Source organism: Ursus arctos, unplaced genomic scaffold (genome assembly GCF_023065955.2).
Source record: "Ursus arctos isolate Adak ecotype North America unplaced genomic scaffold, UrsArc2.0 scaffold_24, whole genome shotgun sequence".
In the NCBI taxonomy this organism is placed as follows: domain Eukaryota; kingdom Metazoa; phylum Chordata; class Mammalia; order Carnivora; family Ursidae; genus Ursus; species Ursus arctos.
This window is the reverse complement of record NW_026622919.1, coordinates 41,354,353-41,366,436: the sequence shown is the minus strand read 5'-3', so window position 1 is coordinate 41,366,436 and position 12,084 is coordinate 41,354,353. Positions and strand designations below refer to the sequence as shown.

Genomic DNA, 12,084 nt, shown 5'->3' with positions numbered 1-12,084 from the left:
AGTAGAAATATGTCAAGTATATGCTGTCACAATTCAATCAAGAATTGTATCTCCAGGGCACCTGGGTGGCTCAGTTGGTTGAGCATCTGCCTTCCCAGGGTCCTGGGATCGAGCCCCACACTGGGCACCCTGCTTAGTGGGGAGCCTGCTCTTCCCTCTGCCTGCCAGTCCCCCCACTTGTGCTCTCTGTCAAATAAATGAAATCTTTAAAAAAAGAAAAAAGAATAGCATCACCAGGGGCACCCGGCTGGCTCAGCCAGAGGAGCACACAACTCTTGGTCTCAAGGTTGTAAGTTCAAGCCCCAAGTTGGGTGTAGAGATCACTTAAATAAAACTTAAAAAAAAAAAAAAAAGGATAATATCACAATATTGGCTATAATATTATGAAAAATTTTAAACTAATCAAATTGTTTTTGAAACTTGGTGTGTGCAAATTTGGGATCAACTTCTGCTTCTGAGCAATGATAAAGTACCTGGGACAGAATTTATTTTCCTGTCATAAGACCTGAAGAACTGGAAAAACATAAAATTCCTTTTTAGTCACTGAACATGAGGCAACAGATAACCACATCTTTGAGAGAAGTGAAACAAGGTAAGTTCTTTGGTTACTGGCTTTCCACCTAGAAACACTTCCCAGAATGCAGCACAGGCAAAGGCATTCCAAGTAAAGGATAGCACTCTCTGAGCTAAGAAGACAAAGATAAGAGTTTAGGAGGGCTAAGCCAACTGAAATAGAGAAAGTGGACTTTCTAGAGAAAGAATTCCAGAACTGTTTAGGGTATGCCTTCCAATATTTTGCTGAACTAAGTTCCACATACATAGGGTGAAACTCCAATAAGGCCAGGCAAAGATCAACTACTGGGGAGCTAAACTCCCAGAAGTCACACAGGCTGGAAGATGTCTGAGTTCCAACTCAACCACAATGGAGAGTCCTTATTGAAGACTTACGGCACTCAGTAGAGACCCCCAAAAGGGTCATAACTTAATAGTAAAGCTAAATAAGACCTAGTAGAAAGACTACTCTAACTTTACCTTAATGAAGCTTGAAAACAGCCCTGAAGGGATTAAGCTGATCCACAAGTAACTTTATTGCCCATTAGAAGGAAGTTTAACATTCTTTGAAGATAGACAAAAAATTCAGCATTTAAAAAAAAAGTCACAACATACTACACTCAATCAAAAATTAAAAGACATACCAAAAAAGTGCTGGCTTCAGCAGCACATATACTGAAATTACAACAATACAGAGAAGATTAGCATGGCTCCTGTGCAAGGATGACATGCAAATTCATGAAGCCTTCCATATTTAAAAAAAAAAAAAAAAGCAGGGGTGCCTGGCTGGTTCAGTCAGTGAAGCATGCAATTCTTAATCTCAGAGTTGTAAATTGAAGTCCCATATTGGGGATTACTTAAAGATTACTTAAAATTAAAATCATTTAAAAAAAAAAAAAAGACATACCAAAAACCCCAGGAAATGTTATCCATAACCTGCAGAAAAATTGATCAACAAAAATAGACCTCAAAATGAAAGAGAAATTAGCAGAAAAGGGCATTAAATTAGTTATTCTAAATATCTATAAGCATTTAAATAAGAACATACACATAATAAGGAGAGGAAAAAGAAAGGAAAAAAAACAAAACAGAACAAAATGGATGGATCCTTTTCAAAGGATGAAAAATACAATTCAGAAATTTAAAAATGTACTGGATGGGACTAATAGCATATGTGACACTGAAGAAAACACATAAATTTTTAAAAGATCCATGGAGATCTTTTAACATGGAGACATGAAAATAAGAACTAACCATATAACAGCACAGACGAAAAAAAAGAAAAAATGTACAGGATCACAGTGACTGTGGGGCAATACTAAGTGGTCTAACATACATGCAATTGGAGTACCACATGAGTGGGTGAACTAAAAAATTATTAGAAGAAATAATGACCAAAAATTAATTTTGATGGAAACTATAATCCCACAGATTCAAGAAACTCAATGAACACCTCCAGGATAACTTCAAATCAAGATAAAGGTACATCATAGTAAACTTACCGAAAAATCAATAATAAAAAAGGTCTTAAGACTAGTCAGAGAAAAAAAAGACATTTCCTACAGAGAAACAAAAATAAGAATGCCTGCTGAATTCTCATCTGAAATTGTGCAAGTCAAAAACATAATGGCATAACATCTTTCGTGTACTAAAAACACTGTCGATTTAGACTATCATACATGGTAAAAATATACTTTAAAATTGAAGGTGATTCTACACACCTATCAGAATGGCTAAGATAAAAAAACAATTATAGGGGTGCCTGGGTAGCGCAGTCGTTAAGCGTCTGCCTTTGGCTCAGGGCGTGATCCCGGAGTTCTGGGATCGAGCCCCACATCAGGCTCCTCTGCTGGAAGCCTGCTTCTCCCTCTCCACTCCCCCCGCTTGTGTTCCTTCTCTCACTGGCTGTCTCTCTCTGTCAAATAAATAAATAAAATCTTTAAAAAAAAAATTATAACACCAAATGCTATAAAATAAGCTAGTCACAAAAGGCCAAATATTGTATGATTCCTTTCAAATATTATATAATTCCCAAGGGCTGGGGAGAGGAGGAAATGAGGAGTAAGTGTTTAATTGATATAGAATTTTAACTGCAGAAAAATAAAAAGTTTTGGAAATGGATGGTAGAGAAGGTTGCACAACAATGTGAATGTACTTAATGTCACAGAACTATACACTTTTAAAAAAAAATATTTTATTTATTTCACAGAGAGAGAGAAAAGGAGAGCACAAGCAGGAGAAGCGGGAGAGGAAGAAGCAGACGCCCCGCTGAGCAGGGAGCCCCACTCGGGGCTCGATCCTAGGACCCTGGGATCATGATCTGAGCCTAAGGCAGATGATTAACTGAGCCACCCAGGCGCCCCACACAGAACTATACACTTAAAAATGGCTAAAATGCTAAAATGGTAAATTTTATGCTACGTATATTTCCCACAATAAAAAAAATGCTAGTGAAGATATGATGAAACTGGATTACTAATATATCATTAGTAGAAATGTAAAGGTATTTATTTACTTATTTGAGAGAGAGAGAGCGCACACATGAGAGGCAGGGGAAGGAGCAAAGGGAGAGGAAGAGAGAGAGAGAGAATCTCAGGCAGACTCCATGTCCAGCATGGAGCCCGATGCAGGGCTTGATCCCACAACCCTGAGATCATGACCTGAGCTGAAATCAAGAGTCCAACCCTCAACAGACTGAGCCACCCAGGCTCCCCTCATTAGCAAAAATGTAAATTGTTACAGATACTCTAGAAAGTATGGCAGTTTCTTCCAAAACTAAACATGTGTGTTGTTTATGACCCAACAATTAAACTCTTAGATATTTATCCCAGATAAGCAAAACTTAGGTTCACACAAAAACCTATACCATTTGTATGCCTACTTCATTTGTAATAACAAAAAACGGAAATACCCAAATATCTTTCAGTAGGTAAATGGTTAAACACATGGTCCATGCACATCAAACAACTACTCTGCAATAAGAACAAACCACTGGTACATTTAACAACTTAGATGAATCTCATGCAAAGCATGCTAAGTGAAAAAAAGCTTATTTCAAAAGTATACACTGTATAATTCCACACACTCCCTAAATGTCAAACTTGTAGAGATGAAGAACACAAATGACTTCCAGGGGTTGGGGTGTGTAAGGGAGAGAGGTAGCTGTGACAATAAGGGTAGCACAAGTGATTCTTGTGATGGAACTATTCTGTATTGACTGTGGTAGCTGTCACAGGAATCTACTCATGTAGATAAAACTGCAGAGAACTAAATATATATACAAACTCACACAGGAGTGTCTGGGTGGCTCAGTCGATTAAGCGACTGCCCTCGGCTCAGGTCATGATCCCAGGGTCCTGGGATTGAGCCCCACGTTGGGCTCTCTGCTCAGCGGGGAGCCTGCTTCTCCCGCTCCCCCTGCTTGTGCTCTCTGTCAAAAAAACAAATGAACAAACAGACAAAAAACAGGGGCGCCTGGGTGGCTCAGTTGTTAAGTGTCTGCTTTCAGCTCGAGTAGTGATCACAGGGTCCTGGGATCCAGCCCTGCTCGGCGGGAAGCCTGCTTCTCCCTCTCCCACTCTCCCTGCTTATACTCTCTCTCTTGCTGTCTGTCTCTCTCTCTGTCAAATAAATAAATAAAATCTTAAAAAAAAAAACCCAACAAACAAACTCACACACAAAGGCGTACAGGCAAACTGGTGAAATGTGAATAAGGCCAATGTCAATGTATCAATGTCAATTTCCTACTTGTGCTATTACACTATAGTTACCCAAGATGTTACCACTGGCGGAACCTGGGTAAAGAGTCGACAAGATCTCTATTATTTCTCATAATTGCATGTCAATCTACAATTACATCAAACAAATGTTTCTTTCAATTAAGGTGAAATACTAACCAAGCAAAATCTGTGAGAATTCATTAACAGCAGATGTGCACTATAAGAAATACTAAAGTAGGGGCACCTGGGTGGCTCAGGAGGCTAAGAGTCTGCCTTTGACTCAGGTCATGATCCCGGGGTCCTGGGATGGAGCCCTGCATCAGGCTCCCTGCCGAGTGGAGATCCTGCTTCTCCCTCTTCCCACCCCCCGACCCCCGCTCGTGCTCTCCCTCTTGCTATCTCTCTCTTCCTCAAATAATAAATAAATAAAATCTTTAAAAAAAAAAAAAAAAAGAATACAGGAGTACATACCCAAAATTGAAAGCAGGGGCTCAAAGAGATACTTGTATACCACTATTTATAACAGCAATATTCACAATAGCCAAAAGGTAGAAACAATCCGAAGTCTATCAATAGATGAATGAACAGGGGCACATGGATAGCTCAGCTGGTTGAGCATCCGACTATTGATTTCGGCTCAGGTCATGATCTTGGGGTCATGGGATTGAGCCCCACTTGGGCTCTGCACTCTGCACAGAGTCTGCTTGAGATTCTCTCTCCCTCTCCCGTCTCTCTTTCTAATAAGTAAATAAATCTTTAAAAAAATAGATGAATAAACAAACGAACATGTGAGATACACACACACAATGGAGTAGTTTTCAATCTTTTAAAAAGGAATGAAATTGTAAGATATGCAACTACACAAATGAGCCATGAAAACATTATGCTAAGTGAAATAAGCCAGACACAAAAGGACAAATACTCTATGACTCCACCTATATTAGCTACCTAGAAAATGCAAATTCACAGAGACAGAAAGAACAGAGGTTACCAGGCCCAGGGAATGTGGGATTGGGATGGGAGCTGTTCTTTAATGAATACATTGTTTTAGATGATAAAAATGTTCTAGAGATGAATAATGGCAATGGTTACACAACACTGTGAGTGCACGTAATGCCACTGAACCGTACACTTTAAAATGGTTAAAATGGTTCATTTTATGTTATGTATATTTTAACACAATTGTTTAAAGAATGATGAAGTGTTACCAAAGATGAAAAGGGATTATTTCATAATGAGAAAAGGACAGTTCAAGAATATACAATAATCCTGTGCACCTGGGTGGTTCAGCTGGTTAAGCGCCTGCCTGCAGCTCAGGTCATGATCCCAGGGTCCTGGGATCGAGCCCTGTGTTGGGCTCCCTGCTCAGCAAGGAGTCTGCTTCTCTCTCTCCCTCTGCCCCTTCCCCCCACCCCCGCTCATGCCCTCTCACTCTCTCTCAAATAAATAAAATCCTTAAAATTTTTTTTAATTAAAAAATAAAAATATACAATTCTAAATGTGTATGTACCTAATAAAACGTCAAAATACATGAAGAAAAACGGACAAAACTGAAAAGAAATAGACAAATGAATCATTATAGTTGATATTTCAATATTATAATTGAGCAAACAGGTTCAGGAAATCAACAGGTATACAGAAACTTAACACTCAAATAACTTGACCTAATTCACATTTATAAAGCACTCCATCCAACAAAGAATACACATTCTTGGGGCGCCTGGGTGGCACAGCGGTTAAGCGCCTGCCTTCGGCTCAGGGCGTGATCCCGACGTTGTGGGATCGAGCCCCACATCGGGCTCCTCCGCTATGAGCCTGCTTCTTCCTCTCCCACTCCCCCTGCTTGTGTTCCCTCTCTCGCTGGCTGTCTCTATCTCTGTCAAATAAATAAATAAAATCTTTAAAAAAAAAAAAAAATACACATTCTTTTCAAGTGCTTATGGAACATTAACCAAACTAGACCATATACTGGGCCATAAAACAAGTCTCAACAAATAGAATTACAGTGCATTCTCTGACCACAGAGAATAAGAAATTAAATTAGAAGAGTATTCCTAAATATTTGGAAACCAAACAATTCTAAATAAGATATAGTAGGGTACCAAAGCTGCTGTCGCCAAGTCTAAATCCAACGCTGCCCGCCGGCCCACCTGCCTGCCTGCCAGACGTGTACCCTGATTCCATATTGTTCTAAATCCAATATGGCAACTCTCAAGGATTAGCTGATTCAGAATCTTTATAAGGAAGACCATACCCCCAGAATAAGATTACAGTTGTTGGGGCTGGTGCTGTTGAAGAACCTGGCAGATGAACGTACTCTTGTTGATGTCATGGAAGACAAACTGAAGGGAGATATGATGGATCTCCAACATGGCAGCCTTTTCCTTGTACCAAAAATTGTCTCTGGCAAAAACTATAACATGACTGCAAACTCCAAGCTGGTTATTATCACAGTTGGGGCATGTCAGCAAGACAGAGAAAGCCATCTTAATTTGGCCCAGCATAAAGAAACACCTTTAAATTCATCATCCCTAATACTGTAAAATACAGCCTAAACTACAAGTTGCTTGTCTCCAATCCAGTAGATATCTTGACCTACGTGGCTTGAAATATAAGCAGCTTTCCCAAAATACCTTGTTATTGGAAGTGGTTGCAATCTGGATTCAGTCCAATTCCATTACCTAATGGGGTAGGTAGTTCACCCATCAACTGCCATGGGTGGGTACTCAGGGAGCATGGAGACTCTAGTGTACCTGTAAGGAGTAAATGTTGCTGGTGTCTCCCAGAAAAATCTGTGCCCTGACTTTGGCACTGATACAGATAAGCAACAGTGGAAAGAGGTTCACAAGCACGTAGTCGACAGTGCCTATGAGGTGATCAAACTGAAAGACTACACATCCTGGGCCACGAAACTGTGGCAGATTTGACAAAAGTCTAATGAAGAATCTTAGGTGGGTGCATCCAATTTTCACCATGATTAAGGGTCTCTAAGGAATAAAAGATGATGTCTTCCTCTGTGTTCCTTTCATCTTGGGACAGAATGGAATCTCAGATTTAGTGAAGGTGAATCCGACCCCTGAGACAGAGGCCCATTTGAAGGAGAGTACAGACACGCTTTGGGGGGAATCCAAAAAGAGCTGCTGTTTTAAAGTTTTCTAATGTTGGGGCGCCTGGGTGGCACAGCGGTTAAGCGTCTGCCTTTGGCTCAGGGCGTGATCCCGGCGTTATGGGATCGAACCCCACATCAGGCTCTTCCTCTATGAGCCTGCTTCTTCCTCTCCCACTCCCCCTGCTTGTGTTCCCTCTCTCGCTGGCTGTCTCTATCTCTGTCGAATAAATAAATAAAATCTTAAAAAAAAAAAGGCATTTAAAAATAAATAAAGTTTTCTAATGTTGTACCACTCCGTTATCTATACTACAACAGAATTTTAGTTGGAGGTTGTATATATTATTGTCCTTATTATTTGTTACTCTAGAAATATTAAAATGACCTAGAAAAAACATCAGTTTCTTAAAGTTACAAATAGGAACAGTTCACAAAACCCTGCAGCTATATTCTGATGCTGGATGATACCAATCTCATGTAGTCCTGAATTGGTTAATGTAGAATAGTTCCACCACCTCAGAGACACCACTACCAGTGCTGCATATACTGCAGTTGCTCTTCAAACCAGATATGTATTTACTGTGTGTTATTTAACTCCTGGTTCCTTCACCCAACATGTCTAGTCCAACCACATCCTGGGATGCTTGAGACACTCTCCCTCTGCCCCTCCCTGCTTCTCATAAAGAAACTAAGAAAGAAAGAAAGAACGAACATCAGTTCTACATAAACTTGTCTAGCATATAAACACTTACTAACTTAACTTATGAAGTCAACAATACCATGATACCAAAACCAGAGACATGAACAAGGATTCTACAGGCCAGTATTTCCCATAGATATGAATTCAAAAACTCTGAACAAAATATCAGCAAGTAGAACCCAGCAACTTATGAAAGTAATAAAGTATCATCACACCAAGTACAAAGTTTATCCCTGGAGTGAAAATCAATCAATAGAACTCACTATATTAGACTTAAGAAGCATAATCATATGATCTCAGTAGAGGCAAAAAAAAAAAAAAGCATTTGACAAAGTTCAATTCATTCCTGACAAAAACTCTTAGCAAACTGAAAATAGAAGGAACTTCCTTAACTTGATAAAGATTATCTATAAGAGCCCTACAGTTAATATCATATGTAATGATGAAAGACTAAACACTTTCCCCAGAAGATGGGGAACAAGGCAAGGATATCCACTCTCTCACCACACCTATTCAAGATTGTACTGAAGGATCTAGCCAGCGCAATAAGGCAAAAGGAGGAGGAGAGGAGGGGGAGGAAAGGGGGAGATGAGAGGAGGAAGGGGGGTGAGAAAGGGAAGGAAGGAAGGGTATGCATTCATATTGGAAAAGAAGAAATAAAACTGTCTTTAATCATAAATATAACTGTCTACTTAGAGAATCCCAAATAATCTATAAAATAGCTGCCTGAACTTAGTAATAAGTGAATTTACCAAAGTTGCAAAATACAAAATCAATACACAAAAATCTATTATATTTTTACACAGTATTAGCAAAATTGAAATTTGGAGGAATAAAAGTAACATTTACAATAACATCAAAAATCTTCAAATACTCAGGGATAAATTTAATATGTGCAAGATTTGTATGCTGATAACTACAAAGCATTGATGACAGAAAGCAAAAATAAACTAAATAAATGGAGAGAGAGAGACCCCAGTGGTAGACTGGAAGACTCAATATTGCTAAAGGGTCAATGCTCTTCAAAATGACAACTCATGTTGTCTTGCAGATGAAGGAGGGGGTTGTCCTCAAATTCCCTGCAGCAGGAACCCACTTAGGTGGGTTGACTTCCAAATGGAACGGTACATCTACAAAAGGAAGAATGATGGCATCTACACCATAAATCTGAAGAGAACCTGAGAGAAGCTTCTGCTGGCAGCTTGTGCCATTGTTACCACTGAAAACCCAGCTGAAGTCAGTGTCATATCATCCAGGAATACTGGCCAGCAAGCTGTACTGATGTTTGCGGCTGCTACTGCAGCCACTCCTACTGTTGGCCACTTCACTTTAGAAACAATTCACTAACCAGATGCATGCAGCCTTCTGGGAGCCAAGACTTTTGGTGGTTACTGTTCCAGAGGCATCTTATGTTAACCTGCCTACCATCATTCCGTGTAACACAGACTCTCCTCTGCACTATGTGGACATTACTATCCCTTGCAACAAGGGAGCTCACTCAGATGGTCTGATGTGGTGGATGCTGGCCCAGGAAGTTCTGCACATATGTGGCACCATTTCCCACGAACATCCATGGGAGGTCATGCCTGATCTCTATTTCCACAGAGATTCTGAAGAGATTGAAAAGGAAGAGCAGGCCACAGCTGAAAAGACTGTGACCCAGAAGGAATTTCAGGGTGAATGGATGGCTCGAGGTCCTAAGTTCCCTGCTACTCAACCTGAAGTCGCAGACCAGTCTGAAGGCAGGCAGGTGCCCTCTGAGCCTATTCTGCAGTTCCCTACTGAGGACTGGAACATCCAGCCTGGCACTGAAGTCTGGTTTGTAGCTCCCACTGCTCAGGCCACTGAATGGGTAGGAACAATCGATGAGTGGTCTTAAGCTGCTCTACTACAAAGGCAAACAAAATGGAAATAAGGTTGATGGAAAATAAAGTTTACGTGTATACACACACACACACACAAATGTAAAACCTCACACTTTAAAATTTCTATATGAAAGTACTGAACAAAATTTTTTGTGACCTTGATTTATGCAAAGATTTCTTAGATATAAAACCAAAAGCACAACCCATAAAAGAAACTGATAAACCGAACTTCATCAAAATTGAAAACTTCTGTTTTTTGAAGATAATATTAAGAAACAAAAAATGAGCCTGAGAGAAAAGATGTGCAAAACACGTATCTAGCACCTGAGTGGCTCAGTCGTTAAGCGTCTGCCTTCGGCTCAGGGCGTGATCCCGGTGTTCTGGGTTCGAGCCCCCCATCAGGCTCCTCCGCTGGAAGCCTGTTTCTTCCTCTCCCAATCCCCCTGCTTGTGTTCCCTCTCTCTCTGGCTGTCTCTATCTCTGTCAAATAAATAAATAAAATCTTAAAAAAAAAAAACACGTATCTAATAAAGAAAGGGCTTAATCCTGAATATATAAAAATTCATAACTAAATAATAACAAACAGCCCAATTTTAAAATGGAGGGGAGGGTCAAATAATTTGAACAGACACTTAGCTAAAGAAGAAATACAGATCCCAAATAAGCACAAGAAAAGACACTGAGAAAATGCAAATCAAAATCACATGAGCCCCCTCCCCATTCAAGGGATGGGCTAAACTTGGTGGCTCACTTCCAAAGAAACAGAGTAAGGAAAGAGAAAAATAATAACTTCACAGTAGTGAAAGCTGGCAAACACTACATTAACCAAGTGAGGAAGGCTAATACCATCAGTGTTGTCACGTGGACATCACGTACCTCCAGACAGGATGTCCTGGGGAAGACACTAGACATCCACGGTATTCTTTGTTTTTGTTTTTTCTTTCTTTCTGTATTTTGCGGGGGGGGGGTGGGGGAGTACGACCACAAGTGGGGGGAGGCAGAGGGAGATGCTGACTTCCACTGAGCAGGGAGCCCGACACGGGGCTTGATCCCAGGACCCCGGGATCATGACCTGAGCCGAAGGCAGATGATCAACCAACCAACTGAGCCACCCAGGCACCCCTATGATATGCTTTCTAAAAACCCATCACCTCAGGGTAATCAGGAAAAAAATATCAGACAAAACTAGATGAGAGATACTCTTCAAGATACACAGAGAACACTCCTCAAGACTATCAAAGCTATGAAAAATAATAAGAACAGAAGGGACTGAGAAACCACATTTCAGAGGAGACTGTGACAGAAAGAGAACATATTAACAGAAATCCAAATAAAGTCTGCAGTTTAATTAATAAGTAATATACACGTGTCAGTTTGGGTTTTGACATAAGTACCATGAAATGCAGTCTCAGGATATTTATTAATTAATTACAAAGGGGAAAACAGTAATTACAGTGGAGAAATGTGGAAAATACCACTTAAGCAAATGAACCAGGTTAACATCAACAGTAATAAGACCTATCAACATCATGTGTCATATCCCTAACATAATGCACTGAGAAGGGCACCATATCATTCTGCAGTATTCTTAGCAAATACATATCCTCAAACTAATCATGAGAAAACAGTAAACATGCCCAAACTGAGAGACATATTAAAAACAACTGACCAGTACTCACCAAGCATCAACATTAAAAAAAAAAAGTGTCAAGGAGTCATAAAAGACAAGGTACCATCACAGATTAGAGAATCAAAAGACAAATAAACTGTAGTGTGAGATCCTGAAACTGAGAAGAGTTACTAGTGAAAAAAGTAGTAAAATTCAAGTAAGGACTAAGGTTAACTTCATAATATTATAAAATGTTGACTTCCTTGTCTTGGTAATTATTCTATGGTTATATAAGATTAGGGCTGAAAGGCATATCTGAACATTCTACTAACTTTGCAACTTTTCTGCAAGCCTAGTATTATTACAAAATCTTTAAAACACATTATAGTGTATCAATTAAAAAGCTGGAAAAAAATATGAAAAAGAATGACCAATTCTAGTGAAATCTCCAAAGTTATAATAACCCCTTAACTACTGAGAGCTATGTATTAAAATGATATCCCAGCACTTACTTTGATTTCTATAATTAATCC

At 39.7% G+C, this 12,084-nt stretch overlaps 1 protein-coding gene, 1 non-coding gene and 2 pseudogenes across 3 annotated transcripts in view; 3 read left to right on the top strand and 1 right to left on the bottom strand.

Moving 5' to 3' along the window:
- The window catches only part of TAOK1 (TAO kinase 1), a 150,239-nt gene that overhangs the window by 121,645 nt on the left and 16,510 nt on the right, over positions 1-12,084 (bottom strand). The gene's annotated exons all lie outside the window — the stretch shown is intronic.
- Positions 1,204-1,310, top strand: LOC113269206 (U6 spliceosomal RNA). Its single transcript, XR_003321369.1, has one exon. It is a non-coding gene; the product is annotated as a U6 spliceosomal RNA (small nuclear RNA).
- Positions 6,473-7,420, top strand: LOC113269069 (L-lactate dehydrogenase A chain-like; annotated as a pseudogene).
- On the top strand, positions 9,105-9,956 carry LOC113269068 (40S ribosomal protein SA-like; annotated as a pseudogene).